The 27,601-nt window shown below is 34.2% G+C and overlaps 1 pseudogene; it reads left to right on the forward strand.

Annotated features, from left to right (window-relative positions):
* Positions 1-7,604: 7,604 nt before the first annotated feature.
* On the forward strand, positions 7,605-24,264 carry LOC132609619 (cis-abienol synthase, chloroplastic-like; annotated as a pseudogene).
* The last annotated feature ends 3,337 nt before the right edge of the window (positions 24,265-27,601 follow it).

Genomic DNA, 27,601 nt, shown 5'->3' on the forward strand with positions numbered 1-27,601 from the left:
AAAACTTCATCTTCAACTCTAATTTCATAAATTCCAACAACAATAATACAATGTGATCCCGCAAGTAAAAAATATTTGGAATCTATGGCGAAACACCTACAAAAGTCTCTCCCTGTTCTCCAAAAAAAATTCTTTATATTCTTAGTAACTACCATCCATTCCACAAATCCGCATTTCTACTTTCTATCCGTGATTTCTATTACGCCAATAAGAGCTCCAATTCTCGGAACACATATTATCATCCAGATAGCTTAACTTTCAAATTTTTCCTTTTTTTTTTTAGTCGAGAATCTATCGGAAACAACTTTTCTACCTCACAAACATAGGGTGAAGTGCCCAAATATCCACTTTTGAGGTCGCCATTTAGATTTAACTAGTATTAAAAAAAATTGCAAGTTTACCCGCTACGGTACAACTCCAGACAATCGCATCTGCGTTTGGCAACTTCAAACATTCGCATCTGAAGCGTGACCTTGTGACCGAACATCAGACAGTTTCGCCTGAAATTCTCTGTGTTTGAATTTTTCATGTATGCCTGAATTTGAGTTGTAAATGACTGAAGTGTATGTGAAAATTGCCTAAATTTCAGTCATGTGAGTCTAAATTCTTTTCACAAAAAAGATATTTTATTTTTCGAATTTCAACAATCCAATGCACGATTCAACATCAAAATCTACTTCAAATAAATTCAAATTTGAAATATAAGTTCCATATATCATAAAGAACAAACTTCAATCATCAATTTGTTAAAGCAACAACAAATCTAACAAACCCATTTTGCAATAACGGTAATTTGCCATTATTTTCAAGACCCATTTTAACACACTTTTAATATTTGAAATTTTTCAAAAACATTATATTTCAATTGTTATAAATTCAAAAAATACTATTGTACAACAAATAAGAAGAAAGAAAAAAAAAAACAACGAATCAGCAGCAGTTCCTTTTGTCTGAACTTTACTTAAAGAAAGGAATTTGTGCAAAATAAAACGGAAGGTGGGTATCTATTAAATGGGGCAACCAAAATAGGATGCCCCATGAAATCTTTACGCAAGATCTGTATATATCCTATTCTTCTAGAATCCACTTATGAAATTATACTAAATATATTGTTATCATCGTGAGATAACCAACTTCAAGAGCAATCACTACTAAAAAATCTATATTTTCTCACTGAATATCACTGAAAAATGTGTAGTGGTTATTTCCCACTGAATGTTGGTGGAAAAATTTAAATAATAGTATTTTCACACGAAAAAATTAAGAAATTTCCTAATGTTTCTATGAGAATTTGTTTTTTACTATGCGTTTTCCTAATGAACTTGTTCTATAAAAACGAGGTGAAAGAATATGTTCTAACGTAAATTTCTCACTCAATATCGATGAAATTTTTATTTCTAGTAATGAATGTAATCATTTCAACGTCACCGATCCTAAAGCCACGACACGTATATAGAGTTTGCTGGGCTTGTTTTCAAGACATTGGGAAGTACACTCTTTGCAGAACACTGGCTTGCATGCAACACAGTAAACATAGGCTAAACCTCTAGAGTAAATGACAAAACAAATTAAAACCTTGTTCCCCAACTCAAGTACTCAACTGTACAATGCACAAAGCTTTTTGTGGAATATATTATTGCACATTATAGTGACAATTCTTGAAAAGTGGGATGGTATTACTCGCAAAAGCAGTGACATGTCACTCTGAAGCTCTCAATCCTGGTGACGCTACTTATCATTGATGACAAGATGCAGGACTAATTAATTTAACATGTTTCCTAAATTCTATATTCTCTTTATGTCCAAAAAAATGTTATATTTTTTATAGTTAAAAATCATTTTAACTTTAAAATATTTGGTTTGTCATTAATAAAATAATTTATAGTAACATGTTTAAAAAAAATTCTTAAACTTTGTGCGTAGTCAAGACAATTACATATAAATTAGGACGGAGGGAGTATAAACATGAAGAATTTGAAAGTTAAAGTTGCATGGACATGCATTGCACTTGAAGAAGCATTAAAATTTTGTGAGAGAATAAAAATTACTTTAAAAACTGGCTTGCAACACTTGTTGAAACATAAAAACCAACTTTAAGTCGAAGTTAAAAGTTATACTGCCTCTGTTCCAATTATTTTTCAAAAAGCTTAAGATTGCATGTCCGGATTTACAGTCAAAATAAAGAAGTTTGACTCTCAAAATTAGAACTGTATAATAAAAATTGGGACAAAGCAACAATTTTTTAACCAAATGGGATAAATCTAATATTAAGAGCATGTTTGGATTGACTTATCTTGGGTGTTTTTAAGCTAAAATTGCTTTTAAGCACTTTTATAGTATGTGGTAAACTAAAAAAGTATTCTTAATTACTTATTTTTAAGCCAAAACAGCAAAAAGAAAAAATGCTCAAATATGCCATCGAACTATTAGAAAAGGTTCATTAGTCATAGGCCGCGCTCAGCGAGGTAGAAGGTCCAAAAGTGAAAAAAAAAATCAAGAAATCGACTAAGTCCTTTTTGGCTGGTTGAGCTAGCTGAGCGAGGCCCATAGCGTGGTCACCCCTCGCTTTGGAGCTCGCCGAGGTGGTCCAGATGCCCCATACTACAAATTCAGCACTTAACTTGAAATTTCATTTATCAAACATTCCAACTTCGTAGAAAGCCCTTGAAGGACGAGATTTCTCTCCTCTCAACCTCCCACGTCAAGATAAGAACATCTCTATGATTCCTAATCAATCCTAGCGCTAAATACATGATTCTTAAACAAAAAAATAGAATTAATAAGTAATCCTTCTCCATCGGTTCAAAGCGAGGGTTTAGGTGTTCTTCGTCAGCATCATTGTCCCCCCCCCCACTCCCCCCTCCCCCTGCCATGTTCTTCCATGATTATACAAATTTGCACCAAAACTAGGGTTTCCAGCCATGTTCATGATAACCCTAAGTACATGTACCATGATATACCATGTTGTATTAATAATTCGTTATTGTGTTTTTAATAGTCTATTTTGGTTATTGAGAATCTGTCTGTAATCCATAAAAACCCATATTTTGCATTCCATGGGTTCTTAAATGCAAGATATGAAATTTTATATTTATTTTCATGAATTTCTACATGCTACCATGTTTTCATACAAGTTATACTATATACATCTATCTTCATGTTATAATAAAATCATCAATCATTTTTACAATCATGGGCTACTAAGTCAATTATATCCATATTCATGTTTTGGGAGTTGTACAGATTACTGAGAAGGCTCAGATAGCCTGAAACTTCGTATGCCAACGTGGGATAAGGATCGCTCCGCCCAGTTTGGACGATTCCTTCATGTTTACCCATTGTGGGTCATTGAATCCATTCATGTCCTATTCATGTTTTGTACCTTGGCAAGGTACAAGATGTCTTAGCTGATCGAGCAGAGATCAGATGCCATATGCTCACAGGGTGGTTATATTTAGGTTTTAATAAGGCTCTCCCACTTAAGATGTTTTACTCATGTTATATATATATATATATATATATATATATATATATATATATATATATATATATATATATATATATATATATATATATATATATATTCATGCGAGATATAATCATGTTCGTGTTCAGCTTACAGTTTCAATTTCAGTTATTATTTCATTTGCCGTGCTTATTTCAATCAGTTGCTTTACATACTAGTACAATTCAAATGTACTGACGTCCCCTTTTATTTCCTGGGGTCCTGCATTTTACGATGCAGATTTACAAGACGATGGATTAGCTCGTTAGGACTTTGCTCGTATCAGCTATTGGTGAGCCCCATCTCATTCAGAGTTTTATCTCTATTTATATTTATTTCAGTCATGCAGTTAAGGTATGCCGGGGGTCTTGTCCCGGTAAACAGTTTAGCAGTAAGACTCATGTCAGAGGTTTCATAGACTAGACTAGTTCAGTTATGTCATGTTAGATGATCAGGGCCGTATAGCCAGTATTGGCTTAACATTTATTATATATTTTCAGACATATGATTATTTAATCCCATGCTTTACTCTCACCATGCATGTTTATATTATATTTGCATCAGTTCATGCTCCATGTTGATTTAGCAAGCCATGGGGTTCGCTCGGTCACATGCTTCAAGGCACTGAGTGTCGTGTCACGCCTAAGCCATGGTTCGGGGCGTGACAATTCCTAGGCCTGGATGTAACACGGTACCCGATGCCTGACTCCATATGACCGAACGAACCAACTGGCTGAATAAACATGTGATATCATAACATACTGAATGCGGAAAATAAACTAACACATACCGATATACTGGAAGTCTGAATGATATAAATCAAAGTGCGAAAACATTAATATAAGTCTGAAACATATCCGTAGACAACATTGCTTAACATGAAAAGCCCGAGACTCTATCTAGTTGTTACTCTAGTCTATGACGCCTCTAATGAAGTACTGAAAACACTAACTGTCTATAAATACTAAAAGCTTGTAAAGTAATGATAATGCCGCGAAAGAACTTAGGCTCACCAAATAGCCGGTACGAGAATCCTAGCGCCCTGAATCGTCAACTTGTAAATTGTTACCTGCATCATGAGATGCAGACCTCGGGCGAAAGGGACGTCAGTACATTTGAATTGCACTGGTATGTAAAGCAACTGAAATAAAGAACTGTAAATACTGAAATTGAACTGATAACTGATAACTGAACAGAACAAAGAAGTATTGATATGAATACTCCCTGTTCTGAATGAGAAATCACCTGTTTATCTGTGTAAATAAGCTGCGGCCTCAGGCCCAATTTATAAGTGCACAAGCTATGCCTCGGGACCAAGTATACGTATACATAATGATGAAAGATGAAAAAAATCAAGAAATCCAAGAAAATCAAGAAACACAAGACTAAAATTCAAGAAAAAGAAAAGTCCAAGAAGCTCAAGTTTGCAATAGAGTTATTTTCTCTATTTGGTCTTCTTTATCCTTGTTTCTGGTTCCAAGCAAGGTGGTGATAGTCTTTATCTTGTTTTGAATAGCGTGTGGTGTTTCTTTATCACGTAAGTTGATTTCAAGTGGTTACTTATGAACTTTGTTTGTTCTTGATCATTCAAGAACGCGTTTCTTGAAAACCAATTCGTTCTATTTCATACCAGAATCCTAATTTCCTTTCCATCGTTGTACCTTTAATATTTACTTGTTTTAAACAATTTAAGAGTTATTTTTATAGTTCAAATCGTCATCTTTCTCCTCGTCTTGAAATCACATAATTCTGAGAAGTATAGCTCGATTGACGTCCGTTTCTTGAATGCTACCCATCAATCGCTTCAACAATAAGATCCTGGTCGATTGGTTCTTTGTTAACTCGAAGAATCACATCACATAACTACGACCTCAAGTCTAAGATGCATAAAGCATAAACTACGACCTCAGGCCCAAATACATGTGTTCAACATTCAGGAATTTAAAATCAGGAACTAAAAATCATACTGTAATACACGATGCTGAAATACCGAATCTTACTGAGTTACATGATACTGGAATACTGAAACATGTATTCATGAAATGATTATGAGGACTGAAGCTTAAATTGTTTATGACATGCTGAGTAATCTAGACTGAGACTCATGGGCATCAAACACAAGTCTATATTGATTGCGCACTGAGCTTACAACGTTCGGAATAAAAGTCATGAATGAGTTAGGGAACTAGAGAATAGAAGTTCTACAACTATTCAAGGAATTAAGCTTAACTATATTTCTGAGGCAATTCGTAACGTTGTAAAAGAAACGTAGCGTAAGGAGAATTATTAACATTCCCAACGTAGAGAGTTAGCCTCACATACCTTAATTCCGGCCTTTGAGCATAACACAATATTCGTCAACCCTTTCCACCTTAATCTATAACAATACAAGTCAAGGGGATTCAATATTAGCAATAATACTCATGCTTTGACCATCTAAGAATTTTATCAAACACCTGATGAGCATAAGACAACCTTCATTAATGGTGTTTCTACACCCAACAACCCATTCTCTTGCTCTTAGGTGATTCTACAATCTCATATTGCTATAATCAATATCATTTTTCATCATCCATAAGATAAACAACACCCTTAATCAATAATCAACAATCAACAACCCAAACCTATAACCGTTCATGCTTTTCTATCAAACTCGCCAACTCGTATCTCATGAACTTAGAGTCTAATCATCAATTCACAACTACAAATGATTAGAGAGTAGAAGCATTACCTTTTTAAAGTTCAATCCTCTTGAATTCGATTTCTAGGGTTTCCATGTCCAACGATAATGTTCCAATCACAACTCTATCGATTAGAAGGGTTTACTCAAGTTAGAAAGGGATAGAGACTTGAAATCAACTTAGGATCATCATAGAATTTACCTTGGAGAGTTCTTGAGGCTTGGGAATTTCTCTCTCTTGCCTTAGGATGATTTTTCGGATTAGGGGTGTTAGGGAAATAAACCCCAAGCTTAAATACAAGGAAAACATGAAAATATGAGGTTTTGGCCCGAAAACCCGACCCATCCGCATTGGGCCCACGTCGCACGTCCAATGCGGGAGCCTCTGCAGACTTTTAGTCAGAGAGTATGATTTCCCATACTAGTCCTGCGATGTGGGGTCAACGCACGCGCCCCCACGCGCGGCGGGAAGCCCATGTCGGCTTCTGTGCAGTATTCGGTAAAATGGGCATAACTTCTTGTAAAGAGCTCCGTTCAGGCTCCATAATATACAATTGAAAAGGTATTTCAAAGGTATACAACTTTCATGTTTTGCGTTTTCACAAAATTCTAAACTAATATTCACGAAATTGGGATGGAAGGCAGACCTGTCGTAAACTTAGCCAATTCTATCGAATCTTAAGCACCTCACTATTCGTCTTGATTTCAAAACAACTATTTCCACCCAAACTCATCCCGATAGTACTTCACATGTCTAAACTATCACATTAATACTCATTTAACACATCCACACCTATTCTGAAATTAGGGAGTGTTACATTGACGCATGGCCAACGTGCATGGCCTGCTGCTCTGAGCATTTCTGTGATGCCCATCACTTCCTCCTCCCATCTCTGTTTGGCCTGATCTTTATATGGATGGAAAGGTATTTCCACGTACTACAACTTTCATTAAGAGAACCTTTCCAATTCTCAACTAATCAAGGGGTTATGGTTGCCCGAAGTAGGCCCCTCGACCACTTTTGCAAAAACGTGAAACCTTCTAAATTTCGTTTAACTCTTTATATACGAGTCGTACCTTAGTCTGAGGACCCGAGGTGTTACACAAATATGCCACTGAACTAGAAAATGACTCATATATGTCACTCGTAAAATGAATTGTTTAGATAATGCCACGTGGCAAAAACTAGTAATAGTATAGTTTTGTTAGTGAGTAACAACATAAATGACCCAAAATGGTAACGTCGGTGGCATATTTGAGCCCAACTATTAACGAGCGGAATGAATGAGCCTTTTCTGATAATTCAATGTCACATTTAAGCCTTTTCCCCAACAAAAATAAATCAAATAGTATCCCCAGTGAATATTTCAGGTTCTTTTGTCCATAACAGATGGAGTATTCTTTTTCTAACAATACAACATCTGTCTCCCACAATATGAATATTGAGTGAGTCGTTGAGGACTTTTTGTCTACAAATAGTTCACTTCCCCTCACTCTCTTTCAGAATCTTAGAAAAAATGGTACTTGACCACAGAAGCACAATCGCACCACTTTCTCATCATAAACTGGGAAATGGACGATTTGGTTCATCCAGTAAGACACATAATTTTGATCACTACAAGAAGACAATTATAATTCAATTCTTTTCTAACAATGGCCTAATTTCAGTTTTAATTTTTTTTTTCTTGTCTCATTGTTTGAAGAACATGCAATTTGCCAGAGACCAGGCAGAGTAAGATGCAGCCACAGCCCACACTACTGTAGAATCAATGGTAAGGTGAGTCCCTTTTCTCTTCTTTTTATTTTTAGCAGGCGTTTCAATATAGTTGGTGGCATAAAGTCAAATTCTAAAGAGGTCTTAATTCTTTCAAGAAAATCTTCTCATATATATTTATTTGAAATTTATAAGTAATGTAGGTGTTTGAAAAAAGAATCAAGTCTTATATATGATTTAGAATATCTTCTACTTGTACTATTTCCTTAACACGGTCATTCCAGAAAATACGTTTAGACTATCGGTATCAAAGTGACTATTGTGTTTTAAAGAACTTTTGAAATTACGGCAATATTTTTCAGATTCTCATCATTTAGTGATCTTAGTATTTTACCACTAAATAGAAAATTGAAGATATTCTTATACGACAAGAGGGGTCTCTCACATGTTAAGCACCCTTCACCTTTAATCGAAAAATCGTGGGTTCGAGTTAGCTAGAGAGCAAAACGGGGAGCGGGAGGGTTTAAAAAAAGTTACCTAAAAAACAAATAGAAGAAGAAGATATTCTTATACGCTTTGTTATTTAAATCTCAACCATCAATATCACTAATAAAACAAAGTTTACTTTGTTGCAGATTAGTTTCAAAGAGGCAAAGGAGAGAATAAAGGAAACTTTTATGAAAGTAGAATTATCTCCTTCTTCCTATGACACAGCATGGGTAGCTATGATCCCTTCAAGGCATTCTCTAAAACAACCATGTTTTCCTCAGTGTTTGGATTGAATTCTTGAAAATCAAAGAGAAGATGGATCTTGGGGACTAAATCCTAGCCATCCATTGCTTGTCAAGGACTCACTTTCTTCAACACTAGCATGTTTGGTTGCTCTAAACGAATGGAGAGTTGGAGATAAGCCAAGTTTCGCCAAAATGACCTTCTATGAGAATTAGCAAAAGTTCAGTGATTTTATGATTAAAACAATTAGTTAAATAAATTTCCTGCAATAATACTTTAAATCTGATGACCTTTTGCGCAACTATCCTAATAAGCCTATTCATTAAGTTCTTAAAGAGAGAGGGGTATACCGTATACTGATCAGAAGTCATGTTTTTGCGCGGATTGCCCTTCTTTTGGGTGGTCTTTAAATTTTGCCCCTCATATTTGTGGTTTTTAAATTATGCCTCTCATATTGTTGATCTTTAATTTTTGCCCTTCGCGTTGCAATCCTGAGCGTTCACACAGAAATCATGAGGTTCTGGGTTCGAACCCCCGCTCAAGCATAAATAAAAAAAAAAAACTCAAGGCAAGGTTTGGATCGCGTGTATGCCGGACCCGACATACACTTGTTAAGGAATTACCAAAGTTATGCCGGATCCGGCATACTCTTGCCTTATGGGCAGACTTGGCATAAGTATGTTGGGCCCGGCATAACTTTGGTAATTCCTTAACAAGTTTATGCTGGGACCGGCATACTTATGGGCAAACTCTTAATTTGCAAACTTTTAGTTAAGCCTTAACTAAAAGTCTTTTTCTAGTTATGCCTTATGGGGCAGACTTTTAGTTAAGGCACAACTAAAAGCATGCCCCATAAGGCACAACTAAAAATATGCCCCATAAGGCGGAACTTTTCCTTAAGGCATAACTAAAATTTGCCTTATAAGACAAAGTCTTATGTCTTAAGGAAAAGTTATGCCTTATGGGGTATACTTTTAGTTATACCTTAACTAAAAGTCTGCCCCATAAGGCATAATTACGAAAAGACTTTTAGTTAAAGCTTAACTAAAAGTTTGCTCATGAGTATGCCGGACCTGGCATAAACTTATGAAGGAATTGCCAAAGTTATGCCGGATCCGGCATACTTATGCCAAGTCTGCCCATAAGACATAAGTATGTCAGGTTCGGCATAACTTTGGTAATTCCTTAACAAGTGTATGCCGATGGGGGCATAGCGAAATTTAAACTCTGCCTTGCGAATTTTTTTAAAATTTTTGACTGAGTGGACGTTCGAACCTGGAACCCATGGGTTTTAGCCGAAGGGCAAAATTTAAAGATTTCCAATATGAGGGGCAAAATTTAAAGACCACCCAAAAAGAAGGGCAATTCTGTGAATTGCCCATCAGAAGTAAGGTCCTCGTCTCGGCCCACAAAGCCCGGCCCACAAAGACCGGGTAGTGGGATGGGGCAGGCCTACTGCTTAGTCCACGTAATTGCACCGTTTTTCCCTTCAAATGGACTGGTCTTTAACTTTTGCCTTCCGAAATTGAACTTATGCCTAGCAGGGCATAAATTCTTTAAGAAAGTTGCCTTAACTCGTGGATATTATGAAGCGTAATTTATGCTCCTCTAGACATAAGTTCTATTTTAAAGGGCAAAATTAAGGACCAATCCATTTGAGCCCATTTGAAGGACAAAATTAAAGACCAGCACAAAATAGGGTCAAAAGTGCAAATGACCCCGTTTATTCCCCTTAATCCTGTACCCCTAAGGCCCAGTACCCCCGATCCCCCAAAATAGTTTTCATTTTTTTGTGCGGAGTGCCCTTCAAATGCACTGGTCTTTAATTTTTGCCCCTTAAATTATTGGTCTTTAATTTTGCCATTCGCCTAAAACTCCTAGGTTCCGAGTTCAAACTCTCACTCAGTCAAAAAAATTTTAAAAAAAATCGCAAGGTAGAACTTGAATTCGCAATGCAGAGTTTTTCTTGCGAAACTCTGCCTGAAGGCTCAAAATTCTGCCTTAAGGCAGAATTTTACAGGCAAAACTCTGCCTTAAGGAGAGTTTGAAATTCTGCCTGAAGCGGGCAAAATTCTGCCTGTAGGCCTAACTTTGGCCCGAATAGGCATAAGTTTGCTATAAAACTCTGTCTTGCGATTTTTTTTTTTTTACTGAGCCGGAATTTGAAGCCCAAACCTCATGGTATTGGCAAACGACAAAAATTAAAGACCATCAATTTAGCGGTAGCGCTTTACTAATATAATAGAAAGTCAAGTTAGTGTTATGGTGTAGCGGAAGGCCCACTTGACTGTAGGGCCAAAAATTAAAGACCACCCCAAATTAAGGGCAATCTTGTGAATTGCTGAATATTGTTTTCATTTTCTTGCAGGCCTTGGCTTTATTGATAAGTACGGTTGGGCAGTTGATAACAAGCATCAAATTTCACCCGGAGGATTTGATATGATATTTCCCAGTATGATCAAGTATGCTGAAAAACTTAATTTGAATTTGACTTTGCATCCTAACCTTGTAAATCTGCAGGCAACATCTGAAAGGTATGCTTCATTGTATGATGTTACGCAAAGATTATAATATGTGAGAGCATATGTGTTTTTTTTTTTTTTTTTTTGGGGCGCATGTTTGGGTCATAATGAAAAGATGTACTCTGTATAGTATAAAATTCACATTTTTACATTTGTTGTTAAACGTAGACAAAAATAAAAAATAGGAAGATGAATGAAATCAGTGAATTTTTGGTCTTTTAGATTTTTATCCCTGTAAAGTGAATCCCCATGAATTCCATGTTGCATCCGGTACAAGTATACCTAACTAATTACAACAGCGTGCTCTCAAGATATAAAAATAATACATAACTTTTATCAAGTAAGTATAATTTGTATCATATTTGTTTACTAAATAATTAATTTAATGCAATTGTGGGTTAATCATATCTTATTGATAAGTTTTCATAATTATTAACGCTTATTCATTATATAATTAGATAAATTTTAAAGAATTATTTTTGTGAAGAAGCAAGTTTGGTAGGAAAATTAACAAATATCAAAGGGACAGAACTAATCGATATTCTATAAACGCGATAAAGTATGATAACTATAACTTGGCGAAGATCATAAATTGAAAAATATTTTCATATTTTTATGATTTTGTGATAATGCAATTTTTATTTATAGATAGAAATAGAACTCTTTTGATATTTATTAATTTTTCACTCAATTATTTCGTGGCTTTATGCTAGTTAGATATGAGTTTTAACCTTATATTTAGACAACATTCAAGAAATAGGCGAAATTTATTAAAATGAACCTCAAGAATCAATTTAATTCTCCATATATACTTTATGCTTAAAAGATTCATTCCTAATTAATCAAATAAAATATTTTAAAGATAATCCGGTTTTGACCGATAATGCTATTTTAATCTTCAACACATTAAAAAAGATATTTACTTTTTGTATTTTTAAGCACATGTGATTTCACCAAAGAAACAAAATTTGGAAGGTTTAAAATAAAAAGAAAAAAAATATGAAGAGGAACATATGACGTGAGATATGTTTAAATGTAAAATAATACCTAAAAATGCTTTAGTTGAAAAAGAAAATTTGGTTCAAAGTTAACTAAATTTTACCAGTCTAAGAACAAATAATGTAAACATGATTTCTTCTGATTTATATTATATGGTACTTTTAGCTTGAACATATCCTTTAAGAAATCACTCATCCCTTAAATGTAAGAAGGCTTCTCACTAAATTATCCTTAATTAAATACGATTTATTGATTATGTAAAAATTTATTGTAAATTTGACCAAAAAAATACATGCTTGATTATTTACAAAAATTGTTTATTTTAAACAAAATATTAAAACCATATAATATGCATTCTGTGGGTTACACAACACACGGGCCAACTCATAAGAGCCCATGTGAAAGTGCATGAGAGCGGATAAAGACCATAGGACAAAGACCACAGGGTAAACATGTGAGGACTCTAAAATCTATCCTTTGATAGGTAGTCAAAATTATTCCGGGATTATAATCTCGAGATTAATTTATTTCATATTTTGAGACTATTTTATCTCATCTAGGAGATTAGGATAAAATAATCTCAGGATAAGTGGGATATCTCAACTTATACCATGGGATGCATTTTATACTTTGTTTAGGACAAGGTATAAATTTATTGCAGAATAAATTTATACCTTCTACCAAACACGGTATAAAAAATTAGTGCTGGAATATCTCTGCTTATATCATGCACCAAACAACCTCTAAAGAGTGTCCCTTATATTAAGTAGTAATAAATTTTGGTGTCATATGGTACCTATTGTTTATACCGAAAACGAAATGCCAATCAAATGCAAAATCAAATGCACCACAAATTGATATTGAATATAATACCAAAAATTGATGTGTGATATATATTTAAATGGAGAAGAATAGAGGTGCGGTTTTATTATTCACGGAGCTTTATACTTTGCGGCATGGACCCTCGAAGATTTCTCGGTATAAGGAAATACTAGAAATAGTGTGAGTATGACAAATCACCATTTATGTACTAAAAGTCAAACTTTATTTTTGTATAGCGCTACACCTTCACCTTTATTTTGCATAACGTAACATTGTAATGTTTTAAAATATACCCGTTTAATTACTTTATAGAGTCGATATCTTGGAAAAATGTCACTGTAATAATGGCAAGGCACAGAGCGATCTTTAAATGTATAAAGTACAAAAGTCTACTTACAGTAATGTGACTCAATATGTTTCTTATATATTCTAAATTCATCTTGAATTGCATAATACAAAATATTTTCTTACTTTTCTAAACTCAGTTTCTGACAATTTCTGCACACCATTAGAGCGTTAAAGTATGATTTCAAGGGGAATATGGCAAATCTTGGATATATTGCTGAAGGATTTGGTGAATTATGTGAGTGGAAGGAAATAATGGTACATCAAAGCCACAATGGTTCACTATTTGATTCACCGGCTACTACTGCAGCTGCCTTGATTTACCATCAGCATGATGAAAAATGCGTTGGATACTTAAATTCAATCTTGAAACTGCACAAAAATTGGGGTATGCACCATGATCATCTCAATATCATTGTGATTAATTATGAGTCTAAGAAATTTCCATCTTTATTTTCTTCTTGGAATTAAAGGATAAAAGTTAAGTTTAAATGCTTAGAGCTTCAGTAGGTTAGCTTATTGTAAATAGCTGATAACCTTTAACTGGTGAAAAGTATATTTTACGTGCTAAAAATGATTTTACAAATTATGTGTTTCGATAAAAATGTTGAAACTGATAAGTATATTTAGGGTGTTTGGTAATGAAGTGTTGATAAGTTGTTCTTCTGCTAAAATAACTAAATTAACTTTAAACTTTTATAAAAAATATTTAAAAGTATTCTTGTAAAGAAAAAGAGAAACGATAGATATAAATTGAAGAAGAAATTCAGGATTTTGTTTTGGAAAGATATTTTGAGAACCAAAAAAACATTAAGGATACAATTGTAAAAATTTGATCAAACCAAAAGTGATTAGTGGCTGAAAAATCATAAGTTTGGGATGATCAACTTATGACTTGTAATTGATTTTCTTATAAGCACTTTGAATATTTACCAAATGTGTTGGTAAGCCATAAAATACTTATAAACTAATTTAACCAGCTTACGGGCGTAATCAAGCGCAATGATATGATTCTGTTATCAATTAGTAGATTGAAACAAGATTCTTGTAGTAATTAAGTTGAAAAATTTAATCAAATTAAAAGATGGAATGTTTAAATAAGAAACTTATGATATATGTCAATGGTATAATATAATCCTCCATAGACCGATTGTTTGATTATTTTGCTAACATATTTCGTTTTTTTGTTCTCGTAGTTCCCACTTTCTATCCAACGAAGATACATTCATTGCTTTGCTTGGTTGATACCCTTCAAAGTCTGGGAGTAGATTGGCATTTTAAAACAGAAATAAGAAAAGTTCTAGATGAAATATACAGGTACATGTAATTGGGTAGACCTTAGTAGCTTAGTTGGTTGGCTACCATAGTTTTCACCTGGTTGGTGAGAGTTCAATTCCTACCTTACAATCCACTCCCTCATTTCCCCTTCCCTATCCCCAATGTTCATAAAAATGGAAAAAAAAAAAACAAAGGTACAAGTAATTGATCACAATGATATATATGTTAGGGAATTTTACATAAATGACTACACTTTGGGGGTTTAAAATTTGCCATAGCAACAGTTTCAATATTTACATTGCGTAGCTACAGTTTCCCCGTTGTATTCAAAAAATGGCTCGCTATATTCATAAAACGGCCTAGCTGTATTCATGAATACAACGAATAAAAAAATTTCAAAAATTATTTTCACTGTATTCAAGTCATATGTATTCAACTCAATTGTATTCATGTCAAATGAATTCAACTCAGTTGTATTCATCTATAGCTACTTTTACATTGTATTTAAAAATCAGTGGTATTCAAACAACATAAATACAAAAAATATTGTATTCAACTTGTTGCATACAATTTTTTTTAGTGAAGGCAGCGAGTAATACACTAAAAATTGAATACATAAATAAACATAGATACACTAAAAATTAACAAAAACATTCAAAAAAACTGAATACAAAACAATAAAATGAATACAATCTAAAAATTTAACCAAAAAATTCAAAAATAATGAATACAAATGCTCCAATGATCTCGGCAGATCTGAGAAAAGAGGAAAGAGAGAGATCTGGAAAGAGATACACTCAACAGAACAGGCAGAGAGACGAGCTGGTTTAGCCAGTGCTAGGTTTCACCGGAGTGGTTTGGACGGAGATGGCAGTGGAGGGTAGGATCAGAGAAGGGGTGGTGATTTGAGAAGCAGTGGAGGGATGGTTGGGTTGGTGGTTTCATGGTGGTTGGAGATGGAAGGCATGGTGGCAGATCTGGTAGGTGCTATCGGAGTTCCGCCGGCGGTAGTGGTTGTCAGAGCAGAAGAAGACGGCTTAGAGAGAGCGGTGATGGAGGAGAGAGAAAATGAAGGAAATGGGAGGAGATTGTGAGAGAATAGAGAGAAAATAGTTTTAATTCTAAATACAATATAATTTTACTATACTAGTTACCTTGTGTAATTGACATATATACAAGATTTAGCTATGAGATGTAGTTTGGGCAAAATATAACTACTAAATGTAAATAAGGCCTAATGTTCTCTACACTATGTAGATTTCCCTATATGTTAAGCCTGTAGATTGGGCCCGGTTGAGCCAACCCGACCCCCAAAAAGTGGGCCCCTATTGATTTCGCATCGGGCCGAGCTTATTTTTTGGAGAGGCGGGTTGTGGTAAAAAATGGTGTTCGACCCATTACCCTATCGGTGATGAAATTTTAACTGTGTTTGGCGGGCTGGGCCAGACTGTTTTCTTTAATTCTTTTTTGCTAAATTTCTAAATTTTACATTGACATAAAATATGAGAAGCCATTTTAATACTGAACTCTATTTTTTGTCATAAAATTTTATTGATCAAAAGATTAAAATCTTGTACCAATTTGGAGAAAAATATAAGTTGAATGGGATAAAAGTAGTTTTCCTCAAAATTGGCTCGGCTAAACAAGCACAAAGTTATGATCCTTTAAAGTTTCAACCATTTACAACTAGTTTTTCTTGTTATTAACTTACTTTTTTTTTTTTGTCTATTTGACTTATGATTTATTATATTAAAATTGTAAGGATATTCTTTTTACAAAAAAAAACAAATTGTAATAACTGGGCTCTATTGGGTGGGCCAAGACTCGAGCCAGGTCTACCGGCTCAGGGCCCCATCCGACCCAGCTCCCTTCCCAGTTCCTCTCCAACCCCCTTCCCTATCAGGATCCTCTAGACCATTCCGGTTCGGGTTTTAATCGTGCTCGGCCAAACACGGGCTGATCTAGCCAATTTGCCAGGTTACTATATGCACAATTCCTTTCTTTTTAAGCATCACGTAATAATATTGGTCAACTATTCACAGGCTTTGGCAAAAAAAGAATGAAGAAATTTTTTCAAACGTTTCCCATTGTGCCATGGCGTTTCGACTTTTACGGATGGTAACTATGATGTCTCCTAAGGTTTGTTATTTTGTACCTTTCATTTATATTTCTTAGCTTAATTCGACAAAATTTAATATATGTAAAGAGTATGACCTACATTCCCTTTTGTTGATCAAGTTTGTATCTTATAGTACTCCTCTTAAAAGAGAATCAATTAAGTGTTTATTTTATTAAGTTACCCTTATTAATTATGATTTATAAATCTAAATTTGACTATTAGTACTTTAATAAATTTGTCAAATAGTCACTTACGATAAGGGTAAAATTGAAAAAAAAAAAAAAACCTATACTCTCTGTAGGTCTGTATTTACTAATGGTAGGTATCTACTATACTCTCTGTAAGTCTCTATTTACAAATGGTAGGAATCTATCTTTACCATTGGACAAGTCAAAGGAATGGATAAGTATTTTCTTATCCTTATGGTCTTAAATAAAGATGATCGGTATGACATACCAAATCTACTATTTGAATTTTATGATTTTAAATATGTCATGTCATTACCATAAGGGATTGTCAGTAAGAACGTGATGGAACTATCGAAATTGAAAACTTACTAAGCATAGCACGACAACCTTCAATTTGAAACAAATTAAAAAAAAAAAAAGTAAGACGCATAAATTATTCTCCATGTTTAATCAATTAATTTCATACTTCCTTTTGCAGAAGAACTGGTAGAATTTGTCGATGAAGGACATTTCTTTTCAATAAGTGGGAAAATTACGAGTCATGTTGATATTCTTGAGCTCCACAAAGCTTCACAGTTGGCTATTCATGAGAAAGATCACATTTTGGATACAATTAGCAATTGGACAGGAACTTTATGGAGCAAAAACTCTTAAACAATGACTTCATCGATAGGATGTCAAAGAAGGAGGTATTACTTGTAATATACCTGTTCAAAATATATCAAGCGATTTTATTATTTATTTTCTGGTGTTGGCTAGTAGGCAAGAAATATTATTTTAAGAGCATTTTTATATAATTTTACCAAACACTATGGCGTGGAGTGGGGTGGTGGGTAGGGGAGGTGACGATCCGCGTACAATTCCACTCATTGGACTTGCTTAATTTTCTCTATTCGTGAGAAGTTATTTTTTTTATGGAACTATTTTCCTAGAGAAAATATTTTTCAAAACATCTTGACTAATTAAACAAGAAAAAAAATAGTCGTGCATACCAAACACACCCTTATAATGAACCTTTCCTCTCCTTACAAGCTTTAGTTTTTTGAAATCTATTACTAATGTAAGAAATATTAGGTGGAACTTGCTTTGAGGAAGTTCTACGCCACATATGATCGAGTGGAAAATCGACGATACATCGAGGCATATCAGGTGAACAATTTTAAAATCTTAAAAGCTGCTTACGGGTTATTATTCTAGCACAATGTATGAAGTATAAAGTTGTATTTATTTTTATTTTTTCTTATTTGTTAATGCATTTAATAACAAATGCATTCTTATGCTAACCCACTAGGTAATATAAAAGCCGATCTTGTAAAGTTCTTAATTTTTCTCTATTATTAGGTCACCCAACATTAACAACAGAGATTTCCTTGGGTTCTCAGTGCACGATTTTTACTTGTGCCAAGCCGAACATCAACAAGAACTTCAACAACTCAAGCGGTATCTTCATTTGTTATAAATTGTACATTAATAACATTCTTTTCTTAATAATATGAATGCAGGTGGTTCGACGATAGCAAACTGGAGCAAGTGGGATTATCACAACATTATTTATATACTACTTATTTCCTGATTGCTGCCTTACTCTTCGAACCTGAATTCTCTGACGCTCGTCTTGCATGTGCAAAGAGTAGCATGCTTGCAACTTTAGTGGATGATTTTTTCGATGGTTACGTTTGCGAAGATGAATTGCTCAACATCTTTGAATTAGTAGAAAGGTATTCTTTTCTGTTTTTCCTATTTTATCATATTTCAAAAAACCCATTCTATATCCATGTACTAAATCTTTTTTTTTCCCGTAATAATATCGCGGACTAGTTAATTTTCATTCCTGTAATTACATAATAGTTGTGGTTCAGAAATTTGGGCTTGGAGCATTTGCACAAAATTGATTTTCTTAGACCCACCGCCAATTTGCAGGAATGCCCTTATTACAGGGTGGTCTTTAAGTTTTGTCCTTCAAAATGGTGGTCTTTAAAGTTTGCCCTTCGCTAGGGACCGCTTGGTCACGGGTTCAAACCCCCCACTCAGGCGAATATTTTTTTAAAAAAATGCAAGGCTTGTTCAAAAAAAAGGCAGAATCTGCACATGGGGCAGAATTTGCTGCAAGTAAGGCAGAAATTCTGCCTTTTTTTTTTACAACTTCTACCTTGCGAAAAAAAATTAAATTTTCACTAAGAGGGGGTTCGAACCCGTGACCAAGGGGTCCCTAGCTAGCGAAGGGCAAACCTTAAAGATCACCAATTTGAAGGGCAAAACTTAAAGACCACCCCAAATGAAGGGCAATCCACGCAAAAAAACGTAGACCGACCATTTAAATTCTTTCCCAATTAATTTGGTGGGCTAAATTTGTTTGAGAAAAAGAAAAATTCATCCAACCACATTTAAATTCTTTTTTTTTTTTTTGCGCAGATTGCCCTTTATTTGGGATGGTCTTTAATTTTTACCCTTCAAATTGGGGGTCATTAAATTTTACCTCTCGCCTAACACCCCAGGGTTGTGGGTCCGAACCCCAACTCAGTTAAAAAAAAATCACAAGGCAGATTTTGCAAAATTCTGTTGCACAGGCAAAATTTAAAGATCACCATTTTGAGGGGTAAAAATTAAAGACCACCCCCAGCGAAGGGCAATCTTGCAAATTGCCTTAAGGCGGAATTTACCTCATTGGGCTAACGAGGTTTAACGTGTCACGCCCCGAACCATGGCCTGGGCGAAACACGGCACTCGGTGCCTTACTGCATGTGACCGAGCGAACTACATGGCTTGCTGAATCATCATGAGGCATAACATGAGCGGAATATAACGTGAATGCATGATGAACCTTTATAAAACGTAGTAAGTCATAATACTTAATAAAAATACTTGTTTAAACATGAGTGCGGAAATAACATGAATGAGCCAAAATGGCTATACGACTCCGAAAGTCTGACATAACATAATTGACTTGTCTAGTCTATGAAACCTCTACCATGAGTCTGACGGGAAAACATACTTACTGGGACAAGGCCCCCAGCATACCTTAGATGCATAACTAATCATAAAACAAAAGTTGACTAAACCCCGAATGAGATGGGGCTCACCAATAAGCTGATACGAATGTTGTCCTACTGAGCAGATGTGTCGTCCTGTATATCAGTACTTGCATCGTGAAATGCAGGCCCCCCGGGCAATAGAAAGGGGACGTCAGCACTTAGAATGTACTGGTATGTAAAGCAACCAAATGAAATAACATGGGACATGAAATAATAATGATAGGAACTGAAACCTGGTCATGAACATGAATACATACATATATATATAAAACATGGTAGAAATATCATAAGTAGGGAGAGCAATAACTTATAACCGATCCATGGTCTGGTGCTTGCGACCCGCCAGCAGAACACTCAGTCCTTACCAGGGAACAAGAGATTTAATAAAATATGAAAGGATCCAGTTATTATGAGAGATCGTCCGGTACATGGGTGGAGCGATCCTCATCCTACGGTGGCTATGTAGTTTCAGGCTATCTGAAGCCTTCCTCGGTAATTAAAGCAACTCCCAAAATCATGAACATGTAAAATAAGTGGCACTTGCTGCCCATGGTTTTCATGAATATAACTTGCTTGTACATGGATATCATAAATTATAGCTTGCTTGCATGAACTTGTAAAACATGTATAGTATTTTCTTGAAAATAGCATAATATATCATAAACTAGCATGCATGAACCCATGAAATGAGATATATATGGATTTTTCATAGATTACGGACAGATTCTTAATAATCATAAAGAAATATTAAGAACTCAATGATGGAATTATAACAATTCATACATAATATAATCATGGACATGGACCTAAGGTTATCATGAGCATGGTATAGAAATCCTAGTTTTCGTAAAGAATCATAATTTATGGATTATGAGGCGTGGGGAAGAACAATGATGTTCCCATCCGTAGATAGTAGCTCTACATATCTTAGTCGCTCCAAAACTTGAATTAAAGACTTGAGCTTTGAAGAAGATTTCCAAAATCTTGAATTCTTGAACCTTGAGATGGGTTTTCTTGAAAACCCTAGTTTAGGAATGATAATTTCTTGTTTAGATTATTAGAGTATATGTTAGAATTGAGTTGAAATAATTAGAGTAGGCTTACCTTGGTGTTCTTGATGATGGAGGAAGGTAGGAGGTCGTTCTAGGGTTTGAAGGAATGAAAAATAATGATTTGAACTGATATGGACGAATATATAATGTTCTGGAAAAAATAAATTTTCGGCCCAGTTAAATACTGGCCGTATTTTGAAATACGGACTGCACTGCGTCTCTTCAGTAAAATAGCCATAACTCTTTGCACAGATGTCCGTTTGACCCTCATAATATACCGTTGGAAAGGTATTTCAAAGATCTACAACTTTCATCAAGGAAGATTTCCCAAATTCTAAATACGTTTTGAAATACGGGCCGTATTTTGAAATACGGTCCGTATTTAACCATATGACATCCAACTGCTAAATTCCAGAATGCTCAGAAATCCTCGGTAACAGTTACGACTTGAATTACGGGCTGTATACTGAAATACGGTCACTGTTCATGGGCGTAAACCACCATCTTACAACTGAAGAGGAAATTTCCAATTCCCACAATCTTTATCTGGTTTTCTAAGTCTAGGATCATGGTCAAAGCTTAGGCTAAAGGTACGGGGTGTTACATAACGAGTAGCCTCAAACAACGGCATATGGTGCAATTTTTTCCTTGGGCTTTTCATTTAGCTTCTAACATTTACAGGTGGGATGGTAATTACTTAACTGTGCGTTACCATTCAGAAAGGGTAAAGATTTTCTTCTCAACACTCTACAAAACGATAGAGGAGCTTGCAGCAAAAGCAAATATTAAGCAAGGTCAATGCATCAAAGATCACCTTTTAAACTTGGTATGGAAAAAATATGGTTGTTAGGGTGTGTGGGTGTGTTTGGTATGACGAAAGCCTTCAGGATAATGCTTTTCATAACATGATTTATGGCCTATTTGGCCAACAGGTCAAGCCTCCGGGGAAGTTAAAAGTGTTTTCTTAAAAAAATAAAAATAAAAATAAAAATAAACTAACAAGTTGAGATGTCTGGCCAAGCTTTTACGTAAAAAGATAAGCTTGTGAGCTAGAGCAGAAGCCGTTTTTCATAAGATGAAAAAGTGAATTTTTTCCATATGCATTTTTGGAACCTTGATCAAGCACATTTTTTTTTTTTGATGACATGGGAACCTGCAGTAGCTATCCTTCGGACACGCACAAGGTAAACCCAGCTCCTGTGCAATAGCTCGCAAACCACACAGAAGAGGTAACTCGCACTAGGCAAGCCCCGTGCGACAAGCTCAACCCAGAAGACAAATCCCCTACTGTCGTAGGCAGGGGTTTCGAACCTGAGACCTCCATTATGAAAGCCCCATGCTCAACCAACTGAGTCACCCTTGCGAGTCTTGATCAAGCACAAATTGCTAGACTAATATTTGCAAAAGTGATTTTCATATTGATTAACCAAACACAAGCTGTTACTCTCTAAAAGTATTTTTTCGGAAAATACTTTTGAGAAAAAACACTTTTCAAAATAAACAGATTTTGGAAGTTTGACCAAACAAATTTTTATTTTGTGGAAAATATTTTTTGGTATGTATTTGGTCGGAAAGTGGAAAATGTTTTCCTCACAACAAATACACCCTTATACTTTCATTAGCCCATGATACAATTTTCCCCCTATTATTCAATATAGTTGACTAGAACCATATGTCTTTGGTATAGTGGCTTGATTTGTTAAAGAATATGGTGATAGAATTAGAGTGGTGGAGAAATCAAACAACACCAAGCATTGAAGAGTACTTGTCTGTGGCCAGTGTAACTATTAGTGTTAGATGCGTTATTCTCACAACACAATATTTTGTTGGACCAAAATTATCAAAGGATGTGCTAGAGAGTTGTGAAATCAGTGCATTGTGCAATTGTACCATGATGGTGGGACGACTCCTTAATGATCTACAATCCTACAAGGTAATGTTCCATTCTAAAACTACTTATTCTTTTCTTTTGCCACCAAAACATTAGTCATGTGATGGTAGATAGTAGGGATGTCAAATGGGTGAATCGAGCTGGATTTAGGTGGGTCAAAATAGATTGTGTTTATAAATGGACAGGTCATTTATTTGAATTGAAATGGGGTATGAAATGGCCATAACTCAATCCAATTAGCACCAAGTTTTTTATTTCTTTCTTTGTTTTGTTATAATTTGTTTACCTAGCTAATAAAAAGAAAATCTTTATTATGGTATGATACATCTCAAAAAAAAAAAAAAAAACTTTTGATAAGGTATCTAATGAGCTAGTTTGTACTACGTACATATCAGCCTAAATTTTAAATGGACTGAATTGGACGGGTTAAATGGGCTTAGCTAATAAATGGGTGGGTCAAAACTTAAACGGATTAGAACGATCATATTTTCATGGGTTAATTTTACCACTCCTAGTAGATAATCATTGTCCTGTAATCGAGATCTCTTGGAGGGTATGGCTTAGCATCAATGAAGTATACGTGAACATCTTGGATATTAGGATTCAAATTTTGATAGAAATAAAATATTAGATGATTAATTTCTTTTCATCTGCCTAAGTGACGCGCAAAGTACTGGTACATTTACTGGTGGGAGGTAGGTAGAGTCAGAATTTTCACTAATAAAAATTAAAATATAATGAAGAAAACACGCGAAGAAGCCAAGAAGAAAGGTATAACGCTTGAAAATTGGAATAGGATTAAGCCCTAGCTTTAAGCATGTAGATGAGTGTCTGTTATTGGTCCCTATCCTTCGAAATGTATCTTATTAGATAGTTAGTAGGAATAGTTTCCTAAAGATACAATATTATTTGATTAATTTACCATACTAATACTTGATCCTGTCTAACGTTCTCATGCAGAGAGAAGAAATAGAGAGGTCACCAAACAATATGGTGTCGATATTAATAACACGGAGTGAAGGAACTATCTCAGAAGAAGAAGCTATAAAACAAATAGAGGAAATGTTGGAAAGTAGGAGAAGAGAGTTGCTAGGGATGGTTCTAACTCAACAAAAAGGAAGCCAATTGCCACAAGTGTGCAAGGATGTCTTTTGGAAAGCAAGCAAATTGTCTTATTTCGCATATTGAGATCGTGATGAGTTTCGCTCTACGGGGGAAATACTGAAGAATCATATAAAGGATGTACTTTACAAACCACTCAGTGTGTCACGTCGTGACCTTCATCCGATATCTTAACTTGACCGAGTGAACCTTCTAGACTATTGTTTATGCTTTAATTCTACTATGTTATGCATATCAAACTCTTTAAAAATATATCTTTCTTAATTGTCTCATTCGATATCTGTCACGATTCTTGGTTATTTTACTTTCTTAAATTTCGTGTCCATTCAAACTAAAACACATAAATTAAAAAGAAGAGAGTATGATTTTAGAGAATTGAAAAGCTAAGAACTAGCAAAAATGGTATTGATGAAAAGGAAAGAAATGCATTTAATTATATCAACTGAAAAAGTAACTTCGTTGAGTGGATTGTCGCACCCTATACTTTTTTATTCTGCCATATATTCATTTACTTAAAGAATAGGGTGCGATAATTTACTTTTTCAATTGATATAATTAAGAATGTATTTCTTGCCTTTTCATCAGTATCATTTTTGTTAGTCCTTAGCTTTTCAATTCTCTAAAATCTTACTCTCTCCTTCTGAATTTATGTGTCTTAGTTTGAACGGACACGAAATTTAAGAAAGTAAACAAGAATTTTGGATTTTATGATCTTAAACTAAAATTTAAAATATATGTAATGTACTAAAATTCTTTTGGAATCTTGCGATTTAAAATATGCCTGTGAATAATGCTGGATTTAACGAGTTACTCTAAATATAAAATGTGACGTTCTTTTTAAATAGACTAAAAGGAAAGTAAAACACATAAGTTGAAACGAATGAAGTATATACATAAGTCACAAGTGTTCGCAAGACCAATTTGATCATCTTCACTAGGTTATAGATAACGGAATCTTGAATGAGGCACCTACTTCCATTGCTACTCATATGAGATTCACACTAGATTTGATCAACTATCTATTTATCTGGATCGTTCTTGACAACCCATAATCGTCTTAATTAAGGAAAAGATGTGGGTGAAAGACCAACTTAATTATTAAATTCTTTTAAGCGTGTTTCCATGTATACCATGCAAAAGAAGGAATTGTTACGACCTTATTTAGGGGTGTTAAATGAGCAGGTTGGACTGAATTTGAATGGGTCAAAATGAGTTTGAGTAGATCAATGACCCGCCCAAGGATTACTTGGGTTGTACAGAGTTGGACTAAAACGGATAATAACCCAACCCTCTCAATTCTCTTTATTATTGATATACTATATAATACATCAAACAAAAAAATAATTTAAAAATAGTTTGACAAAATTTCTCATGAATTAATTTGGGCTACACATCAACCAATTTTTAAATGGACTGAATTGGACGGGTCAAAATAAGTTGAGTTAAAATTGGGCGAGCTATTGACCCGTTCAAACCAATGCCGGTTGGATGGGTTATACTTTTATGGCTAATTTTACCACCTCTAACTTTACTATTAAATTCTAAACTAAGGACGAGCAGTGTCCAATCTAATCTTGAAGATCGACATCATATATAGATTGATATGCTTCTCTAATTTTTGAAGCTAGATGTCTTTTTTTTTTTTTTTTCTAAAGTAGAAAGAACATCACTTTCATATAATTTGAACAACAATGGCTTTAAATAATTGCAGTTTTTTAAAGCAACAACCATTCATTTTTGGGATACATGATTTTGTCCTGTAGTTTTTGAAGGCATTACTAAAATTACCCAAACATGAGTAATTGATATGACTAAACCAACGAGTTATTTCACTATCAATTGCTTTCTTTCTCTTTGTTTTACCTTCCCAATTGGGACAGAGAATCTAATTTGAAGAAGCTTTTGGGAAGAAGCTAAAAAAATAGAAGAGTTTGTAAACGAGGAAATGAAAGAAATGGTCCCTCAAGATTGGGGTAAATATAAAATACGTCTTAAATATTATCTTTGGGTAATTTTACTAAATTTGTCAATGGTCGGCACTTTTGCCATCCATCAAATTTTGATAAACTATGATTGTTAAAATTTAATGATAATTGGGAATAACTCACCTTTGGATGTGTATTTTTAGTAGTTTATGTTATTTTTTATTTATTTCTTGTATTTGTCATTGTTTTTGGAGATACACTTTCTACTAGAATTTCTATGTTTGGTGTTTAATGCGGGTTTAAGTGTTGCCGTCTATGAGATTTGACGGTGATTTTTTTATTTTTTATATTCTAGTTAAACCTCTCTTCATTTTTTTTTTAAATTTTCCGTTAAATCTAACCGTTAAAGGTTGTTAAATATTCAACAAAAGAATTACTAATTTTTTAAAAAAAAAAATTAAAGAACCAAAGCTGCTCAGGGAATTATTTAACTCTATCCCAAACATAAGTAAACATTTCTTTTTTCGTTTTCTTGTTTGTAGAGTATCATACACCCACCCTTTTCTTTTGGACTAAATAAAATGTCACATAAGTTTTTGTTTGTTGCATACTGAGATACGAGTCAAAAACTCAAGTATTTTTTTTTTGGTTTCCTACCTGAATTATTAGGTGTGAGAGTTTTCTATCTAAACTTTCACCAACTAGTTAGCAAAACACACCTCAACTATTAGTTGTTCACTTCTCTTACCTGATAGTTGAGGTAGGAAAAGTGAGCAATTGATAGTTGAGGCGTGTTTTGCTAAATAGTTGGTGATAGTTTAGGTAGGAACTCTCACACATAATAGTTCAGGTAGGAAACTCAAAAACAAAAGTTGCGTTTTCAACTCTTAACTCTTGGATATTATACAAGTTCCTGATAGAGTGATTTTTAAAGTGATAACAATAAAAATAAATAATTTTATTGTTACAGGAAAAAAAGGCATATTTTAAATAATTTTCAATATTTTTATGACTTGCTGAGTAATTCCCTCGATGAGTGGGTAATGTGTTTACACCGATTTTCATCACTTAATCACGATATTAATATATAAATCCTCATACCTTTAAATTACTTAATCATAATAGTTGATATGTTTTAGTGTAATAAATATTCATCTAGATGCAAACCATGAAAAATAGTGTAATTATTGGTGTGAATCCTCTCATCCAACAAAAAGAAAAGAAATTAAGTTATAACATGAAAAAATAGTGTAATTTCGCTACCATAATTGTAGTTATTCTTTAGTTAATATACCAATCCCACAAAAAGTAGTACTCGGGTTTTATTAAGATTTATTTACAGGATACTCCATGCATCTCATTTTTTGTGTAACACTTGTTTCTTCATTTGCTTTGTTTATTTTGCTACTTTGCTGTCATTATTTTACTTTTAATCCTGTTTTAATTTCTTTTGAGCCAAAAGTATATTGAAAACAACATCTCTCTCCCCACAAAATTAGAGATAAGACCTCTATACATACAACCCTCCATAAACCCCATTTTGTGAGGTTTTATATTTAAAAATAATATATAATTATCTCATTTTTAAAATTACATGCATTAGTAGTTTATTTTAAATCACACATCTCAATTTTTTTAAAAAAATAAAAAAACTCATCGATAAACACCGTGACAG

Source organism: Lycium barbarum, chromosome 9 (genome assembly GCF_019175385.1).
Source record: "Lycium barbarum isolate Lr01 chromosome 9, ASM1917538v2, whole genome shotgun sequence".
Taxonomy (NCBI): domain Eukaryota; kingdom Viridiplantae; phylum Streptophyta; class Magnoliopsida; order Solanales; family Solanaceae; genus Lycium; species Lycium barbarum.